Here is a 25,971-nt window from a genome sequence, read left to right on the forward strand (position 1 = left end):
AAATCAAAATATATGGTGGATATTCTTGATAAAGATGCTGTGTGTGATCTGGAATAATAGTGTCAAACGACGACTGTAAAAGTTACACATACATTATGTGATCAAAAGCATCCAGACACCTGGCTGAAAATGACTTACAAGATCGTGGCACCCTCCATCGATAATGCTGGAATTTGATGACAGCTTCCATTCTTTCAGGCATACGTTCAGTCAGGTGCTGGAAGGTTTCTTGGGGAATGGCAGCCCATTCTTCAAGGAGTGTTCCACTGAGAAGAGGAATCGATTTCGGTCAGTGAGGCTTGGCACGAAGTCGGCATTCCAAAACATCCCAAAGGTGTTCTATAGTATTCAGGTCAGATCTCTGTGCAGGCCAGTCCATTACAAGGATGTTATTGTCGTGTAACCCTCCGCCACAGGCCGTGCATTATGAACAGGTGCTCGATCGTGCTGAAAGATTGAATCGCCATCCCCGAATTGCTCTTCAACAGTGGGAAGCAAGAAGGGGCTTAAAACATCAATGTAGGTCTGTTCTGTGATAGTGCCACACGAAACAACAAGGGGTGCAAACCCCCACCATGAAAAACACAACCACAGGATAACACCCGTGCCTGCGAATTTTACTGTCTATAGCTTCTGGTTCAAATGGCTCTGAGCACTATGGGACTTAACTTCTGAGGTCATCAGTCCCCTAGACCTTAGAACTACTTAAACCTAACTAACCTAAGGACATCACACACATCCATGCCCGAGGCAGGATTCGAAACTGCGACCGTAGCAGAGTGCGGTTCCAGACTGTAGTGCCTGGAACCGCTCGGACACTTCGGCCGGCCACTATACACACTGGCAGATGACATTCACTGGGCATTCGCCATACCAACGCCGTGCCATCGTATCGCCACAGTACCGATGGAGGACGCCACGAACTTGTAAGTCATTTTCAGCCAAGTGTCCGGATACTTTTGATCACATAGTGTATATTAGATTCCTTCGTTTCAAGAACTAGCGGTTGTTCAGCGGTTCTGTTCGAATTTTGGAGCACCAGACGTTATTCGCGTGCTACCATTTCTTCGTGGGCTTTATCGAATTTCGGATCTTGTGGATAATGGTGAATTTTTATTACCTGTTGCGAAACAGTTCTGCTTTCTCGAGGTCATCCGTTATGATGTTTTCAACCACTATTAAGGCTGACTCTTCACGAAGGGTGTCTCCTATAATTCGTCTGATCTTTTCTCCGAAAAAGACTGGGACTGTGTGGATCTAGCCCAAGCCCTTTTGATTACCTCGCCCATGTTCGCGACTTTGTCTTGTTGTTAGGTCATTGAGTCTGTTCCACATTCTTACCGGAGTTTTCTCTTTAATTTTGTTTATTATGTGCTAGATGTTTCCTGTGGCTGTGCTCGTATAGCAATAGTTTCGTTATTATGAGCGATGATGACTAAGTAAGCAATTGTACGTGCGATAATGTAAGCTGCCCTCAGTGTGTTCCTTTTCGGGTAAGCGTAGCTCGGGGCGTGCGCCTTCCCCCCCCCCCTCCCCCCAAAAAAAAAAAACAAAAAAAAAAAAAAAACCTACCCCAGTGCAACGACACGGCGTGCAGACAGCGTTGCTACCAAGCAATGCATGCGGACGAGCGCAGGTAGGTGCGCACATCTATGCATCGTGCTACTGAAGTAGCTACACATCACACAACGTGTACATTATGCAACAAATTTAATAGTTTTTTGCACGGTTTATGTTCACTGACGTTAAAAAAGGTGTTCCTACCCCTACCACACTTTTAGGTTCCTGCTTTTCTTTTTGTTTTATTTTGCTAACGTAGACCACGTTCTTCTTCGGGGTTCAAGCTATCTCCATACCAAATTTCGACGAAATTGGCTCAGCAGTTCAGTCGAGCAAACGTAACAGAGTTAGTTTCGCAAGTAATATGTGCTGAGTTGACAAAAGTCGGGGGGTAGCGGTGTGCACATATACAGTTGGCAATAGTGTCGCGTACACCAGGTATGAAAGGGCAGTGCACTGGCACACCTGTCATTTGTACTCGGGTGATGCACGTGAAAAGGTTTCAGAGGTGATTATGGCCTCACAACAGGAATTAACAGGCGTGGGACGCAAAATGGTAGTTGAAGCTAGACATTCCATTTCGGAAATCGTTAGCGTATTCAGTATTACGAAATCCACAGTGTCAAGAGTGTGCCGAGAGTATCACATTTCAGGCATTACCTCTCTCCATAGCCAACACAGTGGCCAATAGCCTTCACTTAACGACCGAGAGCAGTGCTGTTTGTGTAGAGTCGTCAGTGCTAACAGACAAGCAGCACTACGTGAAATAACTGCAGAAATCAGTGTGGCACATGCGGCTAATGTATCTGTTGGTCAGTGCGGCGAAATTGAGTGCTAGTGAGCTGTGGCGCAGGCGGCCAACGCGACTGTCTTCTAACGGAACGACATCGCCTGCAGCGCCTCTCCTGTACTCGTGACCATATCGTCTGTACCATAGACGACTGGAGGACCGTGGCCTGGTCGGATGAGTCCCAGCTTCAGTTGGTAAGAGCTGATGGTGGGTTCGAGTGTGGTTTCAGACCCACGAAGCCACGAACCCAGGTTGTAAACAAGGCACTATGCAAGCTGGTGGTGGCTCCACACTGGTGTGGGCTGCTTTTACATGGAATGGGCTTGTTCCTCTGGCCAATTTTTGTGGATGGTAATGCGCCATATCAGCGGGCCACAATTGTTCGCGATTGGTTTGAAGAAGATTCTGGACAATTCGAGCGAATGATTTGGCCACCCACATCGCCCAACATGAATCCCATCGAATATTAATCGAGAGGTCAGTTCATCTACATCTACATTTACACTCCGCAAGCCACCTAACGGTGTGTGGTGGAGGGAACCCTACATGCCACTGTCATTAGCTCCCTTTCCTGTTCCAGTCGCGTATGGTTCGCGGGAAGAACGACAGACGGAAAGCCTCCGTGCGCGCACGAATCTCTCTAATTTTACATTCGTGATCTCCTCGGGAGGTGTAACTAGGGGGAAGCAATATATTCGATACCTCATCCAGAAACGCACCCTCTCGAAACCTGGACAGCAAGCTACACCGCGATGCAGAGCGCCTCTCTTGCAGAGTCTGCCACTTGAGTTCGCTAAACATCTCCGTAACGCTATCACGCTTACCAAATAACCCTGTGACGAAACGCGCCGCTCTTCTTTGGATCTTCTCTATCTCCTCCGTCAACCCGACCTGGTACGGATCCCACACTGGTGAGCAATACTCAAGTGTAGGTCGAACGAGTGTTTTGTAAAGGCCGGTCCACACGCAACGATCTGTCTGCGCAGATAACGGCGCAGATGTCTGTACATGCAAAAGATCGCTGCAAATGTGTTGTGTTCACACGACACAAACTCCAATCTACTACTTACCTGCCATCTGTCGGTGTAGAAAAGAAATACCAGTGGCAAGAGACTACGCTCGCCGAAAACGTCAGAAGTTTAATTAATTTATTTTGAAATTTAGGAATTGAAGAAATTCTGTTGTGGTCTGTGTTCGCAACTTGTGTTGCAAAAAACATTCAGACAAAACGCAGGAAACAGAGAGAGCGGTCAAAATAGTATGCATAGTGGTTGGTAAAGCGAAAGCATTTTTCGCACGTGCGTTTACTGTGAGAGTTGCAGGGCCACCCTAACGACTGGCGTAACTATTTACAGATGGATGTCGAAACTTATAATTGTCTCTTAACGCCCGTAACCTCTCACATTATACGATATAATACTTGAATGAGAAGAGCAATTTCTCTCCACGAACGGCTGACGGTGACATTAAGATTCCTGGCAACAGGAAGGAGCTATAAGGACTTTAAATTTTCAACTGCAATTTCTAAACAAGCATTGAGTGAAATTATACCCAACACAAGTGAAGCTATTTACGCTGTCCTGAAGGATGAGTTCATGAAGGCAAGTCAAGTACATTAATTCTGTCAAGTTACAAATAATATTTTTGCTGATGAAGAATCACAATATTTTTGCTGTTTTAGATGTGTTTGAATCACAGAATACCACAAACCTGGCTGGTGTATTTCATCCACTCCAACACCAGATCGTCGAGATTTTTGAACTTTTGATAATTACTTACAGTAAATAGTCCACAAAGATTTTTATTATTACCGTTTCTCAGTTCGCCGGTGCGTCAACTTCTCGTAATTTTTCAATTAATGCATTGTGTGCAGCTGTCTTTTTGTTCCTGTCACTGTACTCTTTACCTTTAATCTTCCACAAACGTGGGTCATTTCTATAAAGACTGATAAACTGTCTAGAAAATTGACGAGCGTCATCCATTTTAATGCTCCGTGCGCACCAAGACAAACACTAAACTGAAAAAGCAGCTGTTTCGCGCCAGATTTGCGGCTATCTCCTGTCCACACGCTCCAACTTGTCTGCGCAGATGTGGTTTGAACCCACAGATTTGAGACGATTCGCTCAAACCTCCAACTCCAACTTCCAGGTTTGCACACACCTCATGTTGGTGCAAATCTCCTGTCCACACGCAGCGATTTATCTGCGCAGATGTGATGTGCACCGACATTTGCGCAGACAGATCGTTGCGTGCGGGCGGGCCTTAAGCCGCCTCCTTTGTTGATGGACTACATTTTCTAAGGACTCTCCCAATGAATCTCTACCTGGCACCCGCCTTACCAACAATTAATTTTATATGATCATTCCACTTCAAATCATTCCGTACACATATTCCCAGATATTTTACAGAAGTAACTGCTACCAGTGTTTGTTCCGCTATCATATAATCATACAATAAAGGATCCTTCTTTCTATGTATTCGCAACACATTACATTTGTCTATGTTAAGGGTCAGTTGCCACTCCCTGCACCAAGTGCCTATCCGCTGCAGATCTTCCTGCATTTCGCTGCAATTTTCTAATGCTGCAACTTCTCTGTATACTACAGCATCATTCGCGAAAAGCCGCATGGAACTTCCGACACTATTTACTAGGTCATATATATATATATATATTGAGTTGCTACTCCACGCCGGCAAAAGGAGGTCCCCAACGATTTTTGTCTCCTCGGTATAGTATAGTGTATAGAAGTACGTAATAAACATGTCGAGGATTGTATAAGCATTGTATTCATTATGTTGAATGGTAGTATGTTGAATATATCAATCAATAAAAGCATTTTCACGAATGTGATAAAGAAGAAATGTTAAAGAATAAATAGGTTTTTCAAACAGTAAATATTTCCCCTAATTCGTCTAATATTCTGCATATCCATAAACATATTGTACTGCACACTTTCTAAAGTAGCCTATGTTCCTCTCAGCGTTAAAGCTATATCCAAATCAAACTGCATCAAAATCCGTTCAGCGGTTTGATTGTCAAAAGGTAACAGATAAACACGCCTTCGAATTTATAAGTATTTAAATCATGTTATCTGTCTTGCCATGATCCAATGTTGATGAAATAAAGTCTGCATGTTGCCCCAAGCTACAATCAAATTACCTGTGGGAACTCCAAGAAAATTCGTCTGGTAGTTTTGGAGAGTAGTGCGTTCAAACAGACGAGCAGACAAACACGACGCGCTTAAAACTTCCTGGCAGATTAAAACTGTGTGCCGGACCGAGACTCGAACTCGGGACCTTTGCCTTTCACGGGCAAGTGCTCTGCCAGGAAGTTTCATATTAGCGCACACTCCGCTGTACAGTGAAAATTTCATTCTAGAGACGACGGGTTTAGATTGCACTTTAAATCATTAGGCCCTATGTCTTTTTTTCCGTGAACCCGTTTTGAAATAAAGCCTATATGTTGCTCCAAGCTGCACTCGAGTTACCTGGGTAAACCCCATGAAAATTCGTCATGTAGTTTTGGAAATTACCGTGTTCACGTAGTTACGAACACTAATTTTTCTGCCTGCGCCTCTGGTTTCTGCAATGCCAATAACGGCAATTTTTTTGTTATTAAACGTTCAAGGAATTCCACTATAGCATTGACAAACGGTTAGTGGTAATATCTTTTTCATGCTTGAATGTAAAGACTAATTTGTTATTGTTATTATTATTCCCAACTCGTGAGGGTCGGGCGGGCTGTTGTAGAACTTCGTTCTTTTAAGCTGAATATTCCAGCACGCTGGGAGTGGGGCAGAGGGAATACTAACTGTGAATGTCTGGGAGGGAGGGGACTTGACCCGATAACCGAGGGAAACCTCCGAGAGACCGTAGACGGAACCAGGGGAAAGGGGCTATTTTATTTCTGGGACAGTGTTACCAATGGTCCCATATGGTAATTGTGAAACGTCCCCGTAGAAAAATTAATTAATTACTGTGCTGGTAAACCCCTTACGTTATTTGATTTTCAAACAGTTGAGCAGAACTGAACTCTTTACTTATTCTGAGCAACACTAAACTGACACACAATATTTTTAGCGCAACGCAATCTGACTTTCAATAATCTCTACAAAAGAATGGCCCTGACTAACAATAACTTCATGAATCACTTACCTCACAAAAATCTTCGTTACTCGAACTACTGCAATACATCGAGCGCCAATACTGCCAGCTACATAAAACATTCTAACTACTTAAGTCACTAACTACTGATAGACATAGTCAGCAAATGAAAGATTATGATAAGAACAAACAATGTATTTACCTTAATAGTGTTCAAAAGTCATATCCACCACTGCTGGCTGCTCCCCTCCGACTTCGCAGCGCTACGCGCTGTTCACTTCCAACTGCCCAACACTACAACAGAGAATATTTCAACAATGCCAACCAGCCACAGACTGCACGCAGCACAGTCAGTGATTTTCATACAGAGCGCTACGTGGCGTTACCAACATAAAAACCTAAACAGCCTACTTACAATTGAAACTTGGTGAATGTTTTCGTTGTGTGTGTTGTGTGCTTACGTATGCGCCAGTGTGGATATGTGAATGACTGTGTGATGACGCCCTGCTCGGAAGGCATGTCGTGACACACAGGGCTACTACTACTGATAACATTCGTTTTCAAAGCTCTGCATTTTCCAAAGTACACTGCTTGACACTTGCTAAGGAACAACTGTCATCTGCTGCGGAACAACAGACCGGTGACAGTAGGAGACCAAGAGGGCGGGACGTGTTAACTACAGCGAAGCCTCTGCACGAACCTTCTATGTGCATTCGACAGTTCATCCAGTGCTGCGTTTGACGAGGGTTATTGCTGAACTGATTAGTGTGTTATTCCGTGCGGTACAGCAACATCTCCGCAAGACATCATTTGAGGGCTTACGATCGTGGACGAGCAGTTGGACGGCTCGAAGCCGGTCGGTCGAGTGACACTATTGTGGTCGCGGTAATGAGTGTGACCAAAAGTGTCATCTAGATATTAAAAGGGCCTCTGAAGGTGAAAATGCTATGCGAAAGCATGCCGGTGGTCGTGGGCTCGATATCTAGTCCTAGTGTCGAAATGTAACCGGCATCTTCTTAGCCTGAGTACTGCAGACCTTGCAATCGCTACCGGTACAAGTGTCTCTACCAAGAGTCATTTCGCGGTCATTAAATCAGGGTGGGTTTGTATGATCGGAACTCTTTTAAATCCAACCGACTTCAACCACGTCATCATCGAGAAAGATTTCGTTGGTGTAGGGAACATGTTTCTTGGGGTCAGTAACAGTGGTACAGAGTGATGTTTTGAAATGATCCCCGCTTCACCGTGGCAAGTGATTCTGGCGACCATGTAGTGTGGAGAGAGAGGGAAACACGTTAAATACCACAGAATGTTCATGAAAGTATATCATCCCTTCCTTTCTGTGGTTATTAATTATTATTATTATTATTATTATTATTAAGTGAAACACAAGAAAGGGATAATAAAGGAAATATATATATATATATTTGTAGGTGGCCAAAGATGAATATTAAATTATGTTTCAAATGAGCGCCAGGCTCCCTACAAATTATTTCAAATGGTTTCGGCGAAATGTAATGCAGGCTAAGTTCACTGACCTAGAATAAATCGTATCTTTGAAAGTATGCATTTTTTGAAGAAATAAAATTAGTGAAGCTTTGCACTTTAGTTAATTGAATAATTTGAAATGATTCTTTCTGCTCTGGCTGTGGTGATATGTCACACAAAAGAATAAATTTAAATATGCCGCGTAATGGCGGCCAACTGTTGCCAGTCAAAGATCACCGCTGCTCGCTTCGTAGAGACTGGAAAAATGCTAAATAACTTCTCGCAATTATTAATTCAGGAAGAATTGTTTGCATGGGTTCTTTAAGTAACACAATGCACTCACTTTTTGTAAATATATTTCCACTAAGCACAGAATACACACTTGAATTATTCGCTACGAGAACAAATAGAACAAAAACTACTGCTTTACAATAGCAAGCATACCTTACATACAGCAGAAGAAATGATCTGACTCGAAGTGATTTTAAATATCTTTTTTCTCTTATATATAATGACAAAAATAATGATGTTAGTTTCGAGAGCTTTATGCACTACGATCTCATCTAATATAAATAACGTCTTTTTATTACATTGCAATCGATATAGTCTTTCTTTGAAGCTAATTTAAAATTTGTCGTTTATGTCCATATAATATTATTCAGAGTTTTTTTATTATTTACTTCAAATATATCGGCTTGAATATTTCAAAAGGGACACTATAAAAGTCATCAGTAGAGCTTAGGCGTTATGGTATGGTCAGACATTACGCACAATGGCGGAACACCGCTGCATATCTTTGTGCGCGGTACCGTTGTGTACTTGACCATGTCAGTGTGTTTACGGGTGCAGTAGGTCCTGACATTCTGTTTATAGACAACAATGCCCGCCCACACAGGACCGCTGAGGTTTCAGACACACTAGAAAGTGAAGATTGACTGTATGGGATGGCCTGCGAAATCCCCAAACTAAAACCTAGAGAGCATGCCTGGGATGCTCTTGGTAGACGTGTTTCTCAACGAACACTCCCTCCCCGAACCGTGCAAGGACTGAAACCGTCTCGAGAGAGGAGTGGGGCAATATCCCCAAGGACTCCTGAACAGTTTGGTAGCCAGCACGAATAACAGGTCCAATTGTGCATTTGTGCCTAGGAGGACGTATTGCTTACTGAGAGACCAATATCGACATTTATGTTGGGAGTCTAACCTGACTCAAACATGAACGTTTTTTATGCCTGTTACCTTGATTTCCCATGTGGTGAAATCTGTACCATCTTTCGTTATAAATATACTACTCCACCTCTACTGCGTATGTACTCTGTTTCATGTCGTCCATCATTGCCTGTCCAACAATGACCCTGTTTCGTAGCAATTGTCAAGCAGTGTTTTACATATAGAAATACGACTGGTGCATGAACAGAGCCGTAAACTCATCGACTTTGCATTGTGTCTACCACGATTGCAGACGCTTGACAAAATGGCGAGAAAACAAGAAAAGACTTCTATTATTTACCTATTACAAGACTGCACGTGCATTCAGCAGATGCAAGAAGCAGTTGAGGACGAATATTTCACCTCCAAGCTGATATTCAGTGAGGAAGCAACATTCAGTTTACCTGGAAAGGTTAACCGCCACAACGCGAGAATGTGATGCGCTGAACATCCTTATTAAATTGTGGCGCACGAAAGAGATTCGCCGAAGGTTAATGTTTTCTGTGCAGTGTCACAGACGAAGCTATATGGACCGTTTTTTCTTCTGTGTGGAGACGGTGACGGGCAATTCTTACCTTTGATACTTCGCAGTTGTGGTTGTTTCCACAACTGACTGCTAATTTGGGAATATTTCATCTTCCAACCACACGGGGCACTCCCTCATTCGAACATCGATGTTCGTCGATACCTAAACGATGAATATCCGAAGAATCGTTGGATGGGATGTGATGGTGAAGATGATGTGGCACTGTTCCCTTGGCCTCGCAGGTCCATTGACCTTAGGCCTTGCGAGTTTTTCCTTTGGTGGTAAATTAAGGGCCGTGTTGAACTACCCTCACTGCCAAGAATACTGGTACAACTCAGAGAGGGCATCAATGCTGCTGTGATTGCCATTGACAAAATGTTGCTACATAAGTTATGGGAGGAACTTGTTTACCGATTGGATGTGTGTCATGTGACAGGAGCATGGTTGCCAGACTGAAAAATGGAAATGCCGGCATAGGCGTTACATTTAGCCGGGCATTTTGGCCTAAAAGACGGACTAACGATTTCAAATAGGAGTAGAATCAGTTGGGGTTTTCTGTAGTTACAGCCAGTGTTTGTGGGATAAGCCTTGGCTGCCCTTAAACGAAAAAAAAACAGTAAACAGCTTTATAATTTGTCAGTTATGGCAGCAAGTAAGTGCTCAGTTCTCTTACTAAGAAAATCTTATGCCAAAAGAAACTAAAAGTTCTTAAACAAAATAAGCAGTTATCAAGCCTTAACTTCGATAATTTAGTTACACTTACAAAGAAATAACGATAATCTGTAGTTAAGCATTAATATTACTCTTTCAAACCAATTTTATTAAGAACGTTACTTTTCTTGGAAATCATTTCGCGGAACTCTTGACAGTATAATTTAAAAATTGGGCAAGAACATCGTCATCTTTGTGATTCTGTCGGTTCGCAATTTACTGCATCCGTTTATCAAAAAAAAAGAAAAAAAAAGTGTGTGAAATCTTATGGGACTTAACTGCTAAGGTCATCAGTCCCTAAGCTTACACACTACTTAACCTAAATTATCCTAAGGACAAACACACACACCCATGCCCGAGGGAGGATTCGAACCTCCGCCGGGACCAGCCGCTCAGTCCATGACTGCAGCGCCTAAGACCACTCGGCTAATCCCGCGCGGCGTCCGTTTATCTAATGCGCGTTTATGAAAGAGAGCATCCTTTGGTCGTTGGCGGTATGGTCTGGGATTACAAAGTAATATTCTGTTATTTTCAATAATTCCGAATAAAATCTCCACTGAGCTGTGATTTGAAATAAGCTGTCTATTTTTTATGTGCCAAAAGCTTTTTAAAGGTAGACTCATCTTTTTATGTTATGTAAATTTCGCGAAATTTTGACACTGGTCAAAGAATTTACAGCGATCCAACTTCACATTTTTTTCTAGACGAAATGTCTATAGCTTCTGGTTCAAATGGCTCTAAGCGCTATGTGACTTAAATCTGAGGTCATCAGTCCCCTAGACTTAGAACTGCTTAAACCTAACGAACCTAAGGACAACACACACATCCACGCCCGAGGCAGGATTCGAACCTATGACCGTAGCAGCAGCGCGGTTCCGGACTGAAACGCCTAGAACCATATTCTCCTTTGCGTCGCTCGCTCTGCGGGCAGCGTGATTGAGACATTGTGTTAAGGCTCGTTCGGCCTACGAAGAAAAACATAGGACGCATATACTGGAGGTGACAAACATCATGAGATAGCGATGACCACGTATACAGATGACAACAGGATTGGACTCACAAGGTATGAAGTGCAGTGCATTGGCGTACCTTTCATTTAGACTCACGTGATTCATGTGAAAAGATTTACGACATGATTATGGCCGCATGACGGAAATAAACAGACATGGAACACGAAATGGTAACTGAAGTTAGACATTCCATCTCGGAACTCCTTAGGGAATTTAATATTCCGAGATCCACAGGGTCGAGAGCAAATTTCAGGCATTACCTCTCACTACGACCAAAACAGCGCCCAACGGCCTTCACTTGACTGAGAGAAGCGGCGTTTGCGTAGAGTTGTCAGTGCTAACAGACAAACAACACTGCGTGAAATAACCGCATAAATCAATGTGGGACGTGCGACTAACGTATCCGTTAGGACAGTGCGGCAGGGCTGTGATATGTACGAGAATTCTCGTACGCATACGAGAATTTCGTCATTTGTACGATGTACGAGGCAAAAGTGGTTGGTTGGTTTGTTTGGGGAAGGAGACCAGACAGCGTGGTCATCGGTCTCATCGGATTAGGGAAGGAAGTCGGCCGTGCCCTTTCAGAGGAACCATCCCGGCATTTGCCTGGAGTGATTTAGGGAAATCACGGAAAACCTAAACCAGGATGGCCGGACGCGGGATTGAACCGTCGTCCTTCCGAATGCGAGTCCAGTGTCTAACCACTGCGCCACCTCGCTCGGTGCAAAAGTGAATATCGTACACGAACATGCGAGAGTTTTGCCTAAAACTTTTTAGCGTTTAATCCGATCGATAACTGGAGTCGTTACAGACGACTTACTCTACCCTATCCTATCCTAACTTAGTCTACAGACGTCACAGACACATACATGCCCACGGGGGAACTCGAACCTTAGTAGTTCCGGGCTCGTGACACCACACCAAGTCGTGTGGCTATGGAGGCAGGTCCAAATTTTTTACCAAATATACATTATACACATTTGTTTGGAAAATAATCAATTCATCTGTTATATTTTTAAAATTATTAGAAACTGTTACGAATCCATGCAGCCTCTGTCAATCAACAAATTTCAGGCAGGAGAGAGAGCGCCAAACTACCGACATGACAAAACGATTAAAGTCGAGAATGAGGCTTAGTTCAAAGCCCGGCCCTGGAAAATAAATTAAATAAGCTAACAATAACGAATCACTTTGCTTTGCATGACATATTTCACTCAGTTCGAATTGTTAAGTTTCAGAAATAGAGCGGCCAACGAATCTCAAAGCACTAAATGGAACTTTCATCGAATATTATTGGAAAGCAATTAACAGTAGACCTAATTACCCTACAATACTGTGGAATTGTTAAGTACAAACGAAAGACATTTCATCAGACGGTATTGTTTCGACTTCAACAAACGATACTCTTAACAATGCATATTTCGCGTATAGTCATTACGAGTACGTTTAGCTGAATTGATTTACGGTGTAGTTTCTTTTTGTAAGTGTTTCGCGTTACTGTGTGTTACTGTGAGTGGAGAAATGGGAAGTGACAGTGAATATGAAAACACAAGCACGAAACTTTTGTGCACGCCGGAGAAAAAAACGTCTAAAAGGAGGTGAAATCTCGAAGACAGAACGGCCTGTCCATCGACAACAAAAATTTCGTGATGAGTGGTTACATATGCCAGGTTTACGTAATTGGCTGGTGCGCGATAGTGATCCGCTCAGGGTGCAATGCAGATATTGCAATACCAGCATGGTTTCCGAAATCCAGAATATTAAAAACCATTCCAGAAGAAAGAAGCACCTAAACATGGTGCAGTCTGCTACCGTGTGATAGCCTTCAGTTGCTCAATTTGTCACAAACGCACAACCAGTTAAAAGAAAGGTTGCTAAAGCTGAAATCAAATTATCAGCATTCTTATCAGAACATAATGTGGCATTTTTAGCTGCTGACCATTTATCCGGCTTGTTAAAAGATATTTTTCCAGACTCGGATATTGCAAGGGCAATGACTCTTAAACGGCACAAAGCACGTGCCATTGTTTCTAATGTTATTGGGACGTCACACAAAGAAGTGTTGGCGAAAAAACTACAACACTCCAAATTTAGCATAATGACGGGCGAGTCCACCGATATCGGAACTGTGAAAAATTCCTGCGCGGCGATCCGCTTTATGACAAAGATTCAGGTGAGTAATAATAAGGGCTAGTTTTGATACAATAACCAAATTAATTCTAAAATAAATTTTCCTGTTAAGTTACCACTTTGTACCACTCCTCCTTTTACAGGTTGTATTGAAAGTAAGTTTTGGGAGCTATATAAAGTTTATGAAGATGGAAACTTTAATGTTGAGAAAGTTTCTACTCCAGAAAATCTCTACAATGATGTAGTAGAAACGTTTCAACAGCATAACATTCCATTTGCCAATATTATTGGCTTTAGAGCAGATGGTTGCAATACTGTGATGGGAGTTCGTAATTCTATAGCAAGCAGATTCCGAGATAGCTGCCCGGGAATTTTTGTAATGAAGTGTGTTTGTCATTCGGTGCATTATGTTTTATTCCAGGTATTTTTAAACTTGGAACCACACAAATTACTACATCCTTCACAGACACGCTGGCTGTCAATGATCGCGATTGTTAAGACAGTGCTGGAAAACTGGGATGCTCTAATGCTGTTTTTTAACCAAAAATGGCTTTCTGAGCGAGTTCGAAGTGCTGAACAAGTTTTTAACTGTTTACATGACTCCTTTGCAAAAATGTATTATATGTTCTTAGAGTGGATTCAAAGACCTTGTAAAAAATAACTAGACTCACTGATGGCGCTGCAGTCGCGGGATAATTTGAACCTTCGGCTGGACGCCATTATAGTGGTTGCAGTCTGATGTGTTGTGTAGTACTGTTGTTTATGAAGACCCTGAGTCAACGTTGTATATTTGTTGGGACGTACATACAGTATTTGTTACTCGTAATTCTACTGTCTGTACATTCCAATCAAAAGACGTACAATGTGAAGAGTCGTGCAGTGATTAATTGTACAAATAAATTCGAGAAAGGAACGAATATTACATTTCACAGGTAAGTGAATATTTTAAGTTGTTTTGTATTTCAGTGCACTTGCTTAATAAATGTTTTTGTAACACGGTATTAGCATAATGTCTGTGCATCTATTTGCAGGTTTCCTTTCTCAAAACCACAGCTGTTACAAAAATGGTTACACGCTGTCAGTAGGCAACATTTCCGACCGACAGAAAACCATTTTATATGTTCTGATCATTTTGAAGAAAGTTGGTTGATCGGTAGTGTTTTCATGGTCTAGGTTAGGTTGAAACTTGATAATTTGGTCGTGATTGGCCAAAGCACTATGCCATATATAACGCACTTCTCGTCATAAAATATAAAGCAAGGTAGAGTCAGAAAATATGGATTAATATAGTGGGCAAATCTTCGAGTATTTTGATGCATTTTGCGTACCTCTATCGTAAATGAACTACGAAAAATGCCAGGGGTCCAGTACATAACTTTTAGCTACGGCAGATTTCATGTAGTACGTAAGATAAATTCATAAACAGTGACTATTTGTTGTTTGTTCATAAATTAAAAAGTATATTGTAGTAACGTATTTAAATCAGGCATTATGTTTGTGACCTAACTCAAGGGAAGGCATTTTATAACCAAAAGCGATGTATAAACATTCGAACTCCGCGCGTCAGTTTACCACTCTAATGGCCGCCGCCCAGCTATTCAATTTGTCCGCTCTTCACAGTCGACCACTCGAGCGGTTGTGGGGGCCTGGAGTGGATTACACCAAAGTTTACTACTTTCAACGAGTATTTCCAGTCTAGAGCAGTAGTAATTGTTGACCTTCATGACAAGATTAGAGCTCTCTATACAGAAATACTTCTGTATTTCATGAAACGCACTTATGTCATGGGAAAAATTCTCAGTGATGTTGACCCAAAAAATGCAGCTCATCATCTGGAAGATTCACAACTGTATTTGGGTGTGAAAATTCTGAAGAACGTTGGCACACCAGAAATAAAGAATCACCCACATCTTATCAAGGATTTTTATCATCGATGCAGGAACTTTCTTGTGGTGAGTATACCTCGTTTGCCTGAAATCATATACAATTTGTGTTTTATTGTTTTCTATACATTTGTGTGTTTATGTGTGGCATACCTAATGAGAGCTATTAATTCTCAAATATTACAGACAGCTTCGTGCCAGATCAAATTACGGTATGATATGGAAGATAAAGTGCTGTCCAAACTAGCGGCACTCAAACCTACAAATGCCCTGTCACAAAGTTACCGAGATACACCACCTTCACTCATGCCTTTAATGGAACTGTTGCCACGTATAATTCCTCCCTCAGATCTCGATTTAGCACAAACTACAGATGACCAGTGGAGGCGTCTCCCTCTGCTTTTGGCTTGTCTCCCAGACTCACTACAAAAGGAACAATCACCGGATAAAATGTGGAATATATTAAATAACGAATCTGAAGAATTTAAGAACGTTTTCGCTCTTTCAATTTTGAGTTTACCTCATTCAAATGCAGACTGCGAAAGAGTTTTTTCTAAGGTATGTAAAGCAATGAAGCTAATAACTAGTTAATAATATGATTTCATACTTGTCAGGTTATTGAAGTTTCATGTTCAACTTCAGGTAAACCTCATGAAAACCAAAATTAGGAACAGACTCCAAACCAGTACACTGAATGGAGCACTTCTTGCCTCTGAATGCATTAAAGAACAACCAGGAAACAACGGAACGTGTGTAACTTTTGAGCCAACACACGAAATGTACGAGAAAATGACGTCGGACACTCTTTATAAAACGAAACAGGAAGAAGAAGATGCAGACATCGAATTTGTTTCATAATTACAAATTTTTGTTCATAGTTTTATTCATTTGTAAATAAGGTTTTGTAAAGCTGTATATACATCATCATCATCATCATCATCATTTAAGACTGATTAAGACGTTCAGTCTGGAGCATAGCCCCCCTTATACAGTTCCTCCATGATCCCCTATTCAGTGCTAACATTGATGCCTCTTCTGATGTTAAACCTATTACTTCAAAATCATTCTTAACCGAATCCAGGTACCTTCTCCTCGGTCTGCCCCGACTCCTCCTACCCTCTACTGCTGAATCCATGAGTCTCTTGGGTAACCTTGCTTCTCCCATGCGTGTAACGTGACCCCACCATCTAAGCCTGTTCGCCCTGACTGCTACATCTATAGAGTTCATTCCCAGTTTTTCTTTGATTTCCTCATTGTGGACACCCTCCTGCCATTGTTCCCATCTACTAGTACCTGCAATCATCCTAGCTACTTTCATATCCGTAACCTCAACCTTGTTGATAAGGTAACCTGAATCCACCCAGCTTGGTGGTCGAAAGATTGAACGGTGCACAGATAACTTAGTCTTGGTACTGACTTCCTTCTTGCAGAAGAGAGTAGATCGTAGCTGAGCGCTCACTGCATTAGCTTTGCTACACCTCGCTTCCAGTTCTTTCACCATGTTGCCATCCTGTGAGAATATGCATCCTAAGTACTTGAAACCGTCCACCTGTTCTAACTTTGTTCCTCCTATTTGGCACTCAATCCGTTTATATTTCTTTCCCACTGACATTACTTTCGTTTTGGAGATGCTAATCTTCATACCATAGTCCTTACATTTCTGATCTAGCTCTGAAATATTACTTTGCAAACTTTCAATCGAATCTGCCATCACAACTAAGTCATCCGCATATGCAAGACTGCTTATTTTGTGTTCACATATCTTAATCTCACCCAGCCAGTCTATTGTTTTCTACATATGATCCATAATTAATATGAACAATAGTGGAGACAGGTTGCAGCCTTGTCTTACCCCTGAAACTACTCTGAACCATGGACTCAATTTACTGTCAACTCTATCTGCTGCCTGACTATCCATGTAAAGACCTTTAATTGCTTGCAAAAGTTTGCCTCCTATTCCATAATCCTGTAGAACAGACAATAACTTCCTCCTAGGAACCCGGTCATATGCCTTTTCTAGATCTATAAAGCATAGATACAATTCCCTGTTCCACTCAGAACACTTCTCCATTATTTGCCATAAGCTAAAGATCTGGTCCTGACAACCTCCAAGAGGCCTAAACCCACACTGATTTTCATCCAATTGGTCCTCAACTAATACTCGCACTTTCCTTTCAACAATACCTGAGAAGATTTTACCCACAACGCTGATTAAAGAGATACCTCTGTAGTTGTTACAATCTTTTCTGTTTCCATGTTTAAAGATTGGTGTGATTACTGCTTTTGTCCAGTCTGATGGAACCTGTCCCGACTCCCAGGCCATTTCAATTATCCTGTGTAGCCATTTAAGACCTGACCTTCCACTGTATTTGATGAGTTTCGACTTAATTTCATCCATCCCAGCCGCTTTATTGCACTGCAGTCTATTGACCATTTTCTCCACTTCCTCAAATGTGATCCTATTTCCATCATCATTCCTATCCCATTCTACCTCGAAATCTGAAACATTACGGATCCCATTTTCACCTACATTGAGCAACTCTTCAAAATACTCCCTCCATCTGCCCAAGGCATCCACAGGATTCACCAGCAGTTTTGGTTCATGGTGTGGGTTCCTGTAGTCATGTCCTAGTTCATGAACCACGGGCAACGTATGAGTGGCCAAGTAAGTGGTCCCTACAGTCGGGATACCAGTTACTTTGGAATAAGGCTGGGCACCTCGGACATATTCTGAGTCGTGGTCACCTTTGTGCTCATACGGCAAAGACTACCAAATCCACCGGTTAGTCCCTCAGCCGTTAGGGGTAAAACCCAATGGGACTCGGGGCAAGTAAGGCTAGCAACCTGCTTCCCTGGTACTTTAAATATGATGCTGGCAACAATCAGAGCTGTATATACGAATAAAAAATTTTCAAAACGTACGAGAATTTTTACTAAAATACGAGAATTTCATGAGGTTGGTACGAGAATCGCGCTGTCTGGATATCACAACCCCGCAGTGTGGTGAAATGTGGCTTTAATGAGCTGTGGCAGCAGGCGACCAAAGCAAGTCTCTTCTAATGGCACGACATCACCTGCAGCGCCTCTCCTGGGCTCGTGGCCATATCGATTGGACCCTAGACGAGTGGAACACCGTGGCCTGGTGAGATGAATCCTGATTTCAGTTAATAAGAGCCGAGGGTAGGGTTCGTGTGTGGCCCAGACCCGACGTAGCTCTGAACCCGTGACGCCAACAATGTCTTGTGCGGAATGGTGGTGGCTCCATGATGATGTGGGCTGTGTTTATATGGAATGGGCTGGTTCTCTCGTTGTGTTCGGCTATTTGGAGAACATTTGCAGCCATTCAGGGACTTCACATTCCCAAACAACGATGGAACATTTATGGATGACAATGTGCCAAGTCACCACGCCACATTTGTTCGCGATTGGTTTGAAGAACATTCTGGACAATTCGAGCGGATGGTTTGGCCACCCAGATCGCCCGGCTTGAGTGCCGTCGAAAATTTGTGGGACATAATCGAGAGGTCAGTTCGTGCACAAAATCCTGCAGCAGCAACACTTCCGCAGTTATGGACAGCTATAGAGGTAACGTGTCTCAATATTTCTGCAGAGGCTTCCGGCGACTTGTTGAGTCCATGACACGTCGAGTTGCTGCACTACTCTGAGCAAAAGGAGGTCCGACACGGTATTAGGAGGTTTCCCATGACTGTCATCTCAGTGTACATAACGATAGCTTTGACTGGTATATCTATGTATCCTTGTGGCATATCTCTTTACTCTTACTCCTCACACTTACGTCATTAGAATCGAACAGGCAGTAGCTGTGAGTTTTTTGCTTCATTGCTAAAAAGCCTAACAAAAGCCGAACAGGCCGGACTTCTATACAGAACTTGTATACAGAGTGGTCCATTTATAGTGACCGGGCCAAATACAGGGTGATTCAAAAAGAATACCACAATTTTAAAAATGTGTATTTAATGAAAGAAACAAAATATAACCTTCTGTTACACATCATTACAAAGAGTATTTAAAAAGGTTTTTTTTCACTTAAAAACAAGTTCAGAGATGTTCAATATGGCCCCCTCCAGACACTCGAGCAATATCAACCCGATACTCCAACTCGTTCCACACTCTCTGTAGCATATCAGGCGTAACAGTTTGGGTAGCTGCTGTTATTTCTCGTTTCAAATCATCGATAGTGACTGGGAGAGGTGGCCGAAACACCATATCCTTAACATACCCCCATAAGAAAAAATCGCAGGGGGTAAGATCAGGGCTTCTTGGAGGCCAGTGATGAAGTGCTCTGTCACGGGTTGCCTGGCGGCCGATCCATCGCCTCGGGTAGTTGACGTTCAGGTAGTTACGGACAGATAAGTGCCAATGTGGTGGCGCTCCATTCTGCTGAAATATGAATTGTTGTGCTTCTTGTTCGAGCTGAGGGAACAGCCAATTCTCTAACATCTCCAGATACTGTAGTCCAGTTACAGTAGCACCTTCGAAGAAAATTTTTCCCTTTGCACAAACACCCATTCTCTGTAAACTGTTTATACCAACGTTTAATACACCACCTATCAGGAGGTTTAACACCATACTTCGTTCGAAATGCACGCTGAACAACTGTTGTCGATTCACTTCTGCCGTACTCAATAACACAAAAAGCTTTCTGTTGAGCGGTCGCCATCTTAGCATCAACTGACGCTGACGCCTAGTCAACAGCGCCTCAAGCGAACAAATGTACAACTAAATGAAACTTTATAGCTCCCTTAATGCGCCGACAGATAGTGCTTAGCTCTGCCTTTTGTCGTTGCAGAGTTTTAAATTCCTAAAGTTGTGGTATTCTTTTTGAATCACCCTGTATTTCACGAAATAAGCATCAAACGAAAAAACTACAAAGAACGAAACTCGTCTAGCTTGAAGGGGGAAACCAGATGGTTCTATGGTTGGCCCGCTAGAGGCCGCTGCCATAGGTCAAACGGATATCAACTGCGTTTTTTAAATAGGAACCCCCATTTTTTGTTACATATTCGTGTAGTACGTAAAGAAATATGAATGTTTTAGTTGGACCACTTGTTTCGCTTTGTGATAGATGGCTCTGTAATAGTCGAAAACGTATAAGTACGTGGTATCACGTAACATTCCGCCAGTGCGGACGGTATTTGCTTCGTGATACATTACCCGTGTTAAAATGGACCGTTTACTAATTGCGGAAAGGTCGATATCGTGTTGATGTATGGCTATTGTGATCAAAATGCCCAACGGGCGTGTGCCGTGTATGCTGCTCGGTATCCTGGACATCATCCAAGTTTCCGAACCTTTCGCCGGATAGTTACGTTATTTAAGGAAACAGGAAGTTTTCAGCCACATGTGAAACGTCAACCACGACCTGCAACAAATGGTGATGCCCAAGTAGGTGTTGTACCTGTGGTCGCGGCTAATCCGCGCATCATTAGCAGACAAATTGCGCGAGAATCGGGAATGTGAAAAACGTCGGTGTTGAGAATGCTACATCAACATCGATTGCACCCGTACCATATTTCCATGCACCAGGAACTGCATGGCGACGACTTTGAACGTCGTGTACAGTTCAGCCACTGGGCACAAGAGAAATTACGGGACGATGACAGATTTTTTGGACGCGTTCTATTTAGCGACGAAGCGTCATTCACCAACAGCGGTAACGTAAACCGGCATAAGATGCACTATTGGGCAACGGAAAATCCACGATGGCTGCGACAAGTGGAACATCAGCGACCTTGGCGGGTTAATGTATGGTGCGGCATTATGGGAGGAAGGATAATTGGCCCCCATTTTATCGATGGCTATCTAAATGGTGCAATGTATGCTGATTTCCTACGTAATGTTCTACCGATGTTACTACAAGATGTTTCACTGCATGACAGAATGGCGATGTACTTCCAACACAATGGACGTCCGGCACATAGCTCGCGTGCGGTTCAAGCGGTATTGAATAGTATATTTCATGACAGGTGGATTGGTCGTCGAAGCACATTTCCATGGCCCGCACGTTGACCGGATCTGACGTCCCCGGATTTTTTTCTGTGGGGAAAGTTGAAGGATATCTGCTATCGTGATCCGCTGACAACATGCGTCAGCGCATTGTCAATGCATATGCGAACATTACGGAAGGCGAACTACTCGCTGTTGAGAGGAATGTCGTTACACGTATTGCCAAAGGCATTGAGGTTGACGGACATCATTTTGAGCATTTATTGCATTAATGTGGTATGTACAGGTAATCACGCTGTAACAGCATGCGTTCTCAGAAATGATAAGTTCACAAAGGTACATGTATCACATTGGAACAACCGAAATAAAATGTTCAAACGTACCTACGATCTGGATTTTAATTTAAGAAACCTACCTGTTACCAACTGTTCGTCTAAACTTGTGAGCCATATGTTTGTGTCTATTACAGCGCCGTCTATCACAAAGCGAAAAAAGTGGTCCAACTAAAACATTCATATTTCTTTACGTACTACATGAATATGTAATAAAAAATGGGGGTTCCTTTTTTAAAAAACGCTGTTGATATCCGTTTGACCTATGGCAGCGACATCTAGTCGGCCAACCTTAGCGCCATCTGGTTTCCCCCTTCAAGCTAGACAAGTTTCGTTCTTTGTAGTTTTTTCGTGAGATATTTGGCCCGGTCACGATCAATGGACCACCCTGTATATATGTCCGGACACGACCGCAAAAAGCTGGGCATATCCGGGTAAAGTAGGATACCTGGCAACCCCAGACCAGCGAGGCACGCTTATAGAACATTTGTAGAGTGCAATATGCAAGCGTGGTTAGTTTACGATCGTTTTAATCGATCAATGGCGTTTGCACATATAATACCGTGGAAAGTACAGAGCTTTCAAAATCTGTGAACCATCTGTAGCAGACCCGTATGCACAGCCGCCCGCGAGAGTTGAGAGGAGGCGAGTTTAAAGCCCCGACTCCGGCCCCGCCACAGCCGGTGGCAGTTAGAGGGAAGGTCGCGCGGCGTGGACCGCGCAGGTGTGGCTTTGCGCCCAGCGGCGCTGGCTGCAAGTTGCCCCTACCGGCCTCGCCGCGCCGCTCTTGTGTTTCCTTCCTTCCTTCCTTCCTTCCTTCCCTGCCTCCTTCCCCCGGCGACAAGCTGCAGCCCCGTTAACTGACGCTCCGCTCCTCAGGCTGTGGGGTTGGTGAGGTGGGGTGGGGTGGCGCGAAGGCCACCCCTCCGATCCGGCAGTTGGTCGCGCGCTGCACAGAGATCAGACTCATGCTCGGTACACCTGAGTCCCGCCAAAACTGGCCACCTGGCGCCAGCCACCTCACGAACGCGTGTTGCCTGTCCAATCTGTGTCCTATTTTTATTCGTTCATTCATTTATCCGCCAACTGGTATCACCATCTTTGAAATTAATTATAAGAGACAAGGTGACAGGTTTCAATCATCACACGATCATCTTCAGACCTACAGCCATATTGATGGATAAAGGCTGTGCATGGAGCAGGAACCGCTGAATGACGATAGTCAACTGCTCCCTTCAGCAAGCAAATCAAGTGTAGTCTTAGAAAGACCGTCTAACAAAATATTTGTGGACATTAATCACTGGTTCCTAGCCAATTCTTTGTCAGTAAACTTTCAAAAAACATACTACATGCAGTTTAGAACTTGTAAGGGGTGTCCCACGACTATATGCCTAACATACAATGACAAACAGATAGAAGAAGTGGACAGCGTTAAATTCTTGGGATTACAGCTTGATAATAAATTCAACTGGGAGGAGCAAACCACAGAACTGCTGAAGCCTCTTAACAAATCTCTATTTGCAATGCGAATTCTGTCAGACATACGGGATATAAAAATGAAAAAGCTGGTATATTATGCTTTCATTCCATAATGTCAAATGGGATTTTTTTTGGGGTAATTCATCAAGACAACTAAAGCTTTCCCGGCATAAAAACGTGCAGTAAGAGTTATATGTGGTGTGAACTCAAGAGATTCTGCAGAGGCCTATTTAGGGAACTAGGGATACTAACTACTGCTTCCCAATATATTTATTCCTTAATGAAATTTGTCATTAAAAATATATCACTTTTTCAATCCAACATCTCAATTCATGGAATCAATACTAGAAATAAGAATAATCTTCACAATGATTTAAAGTCACTTAGTCATGTACAAAAAGGTGTGCATTATTCAGGAACACACATTTTCAATAATTTGCCAGCAGCCATAAAAAGCTTAACAACCAATGAAATTCAGTTTAAGAGAAGCCTAAAGGATTTATTGGTGGCCAACTCCTTCTACTCCATTGATGAATTTCTCAATAGAACCATATATAAAACTTCTGCACAATTTCAGTGCAGTAATGTGTTCATTGTAAATAAGGTAATAAACGTGTACTGCAACTACAATAATACTTATTTACAATGAACACATTGTTGTTGTTGTTGTGGTCTCAGGACTGAAGACCACAACACCAACAACAACGAGTTCATTGTAAATAAGTATTATAGTAGTTGCATTACACGTTTATTACCTTATAAATATAATTTTAAAAAAAATTATTTTTAGTTCAGTGCATTAGTATTTGTAAAATAATTCTTTCATATAGTGTTCATTAAAAAAAATTCCCCTTGGGACCTGTGGATTGGTACATTAGCTTATTTGTTTGAGTTTTAATTATTTGTCATGTATTATTGTTTTTCTGACATGTTCTATATCCTGGAGGACCTCCTCACTAAGGATCAATTGCAATGAAAGTAAATATAATCTAATCCAAAAATTCCTGCTCCATACACAGCCATTGTTCATCTATATGGCTGTAGGTCTGAAGATGATCAGGCTACGATCGAAACCAGTCAGCATTTAATAAACGTGGCTTGCGATTTAGACTGTTATAATTAATTTCAAAGATTATATTTTGATCGACGATACCTAATTGACGTCATCATCTATTCTGTGAAGCTCCCACATCACTCATTGATTTTTCTTTCGGGACAGCGCTTAAAATAAATAAAGTAATTAGCCATCAGAAGAGAGTAATTTGAACATGTGTAAAGTAGTTAGCTGTGTGCCTTACAGAGACCTATAAGGATGTTACAATTCGCACATCCCTTCGCAATATATTTGCTTCTTCTTTGGTCCCGATAATAACTATACACAGTTTCACCTGTACAGTTATCTACACTTTTAGATTTTGGCTCTTTGTCTAGGGTCCCGAGTGTAGTTATGTACTCTGGTGTGAGTATATTAAAAAGCTCCCATCCAACAAAAAATGAGAAATTCAGAGTCAATGTCAGCTCGAAAGAAAATTAAAAATATAGTTCGATAACCTTTCTTTCACAGCTTACCTGAGTGTCTGGGTCCCAGAATTAAAAAGTCCTTTCGCAACAAGGCAAACAGCAGTTTTGACTGTAAAGCTACATGGCAATTAGTGATGTAAACACACTCTGTATTTACAGGTATTGGTAATCATTGGTTTTGAAAATGTCGATATAATCGTGTAAATGCTAAGCCACCAATCGGCAAGTAGTAATGTAAACAGCACTCTGTATTTACAGATATTGGTAACTAGTGGCTTTGAAAATGTCAATATAATCATGTAAATACTAAGCCACCAATCGGAGATAAACAGCAACTATCCCGATGAGCCAAAATACCGCGCTGGACGCCGCCTGGTGGCTAGAGATGGGCAAAACTGTTCTTTTCAGAGATTGGATCTGAACTGTTCACTCCCTGAAATGAATTAGCTCTTTTTCATGACTCACCACTCATTTACAATAGAAAATAAATGGAAGGCACATTGCCCTTTAAACTTGGTTTATTCCAGTACTATACCTGTATTTTGATCTTATTTGATCCTATTTTGAAGTAACACAGATAATGAGTAAGAATTTTGTATTGTTTATTGAAATTTCCACGATATGACAAAGTTTTTGATTATTGATTTATTTTGCACTATCGTGGTTTTTTGGGTGATCGGAAAATGTTGTAACTTGAGATTTACATTAACAATATATTTGGCTATAATGTATTAAAATTTCATTAACCTCATACAAATACATCGCAAGCCATATATTTTTAAAGTGAACGTTTCCTTCCGAAGACGCCTAAAATCGCAAAATCCGTACCAGAATAAGAAAAAAAATATAAATTTGACTGTAAAACGAAAGTGCTGCATATAGCCTTACGCAGAATAAAACAAGGAAAATATTGATGTATCACATTTTGCGATACGTTTATCGGTTCGCTCGTAATTAAAGCGTAAATTCGAGTGTCCATAATAAAAATCCTATAGTAAGAGGAGTCATCAGGAACCTAATCTAATCAGTTTAAACAAATAAAAATAAAATAAAAACAATTGATGTATACATAACATAATAATGTAATATACATAGCGGTATTACTACGAAGAACAATATCCAGTAGGGACGAACTCCGATGCAGAGGCGCTGAGTCGAGCAGGTCGAGCCGCGAGCTGTATTACTGCGTGAGCTGAGACCGCAGAGACCACAGTGACACCTGAGTCGCTTTGCTCAACGCTCTGGCTAGAGTCGAGACAGTG

This window comes from Schistocerca cancellata, chromosome 6, assembly GCF_023864275.1.
Source record: "Schistocerca cancellata isolate TAMUIC-IGC-003103 chromosome 6, iqSchCanc2.1, whole genome shotgun sequence".
In the NCBI taxonomy this organism is placed as follows: domain Eukaryota; kingdom Metazoa; phylum Arthropoda; class Insecta; order Orthoptera; family Acrididae; genus Schistocerca; species Schistocerca cancellata.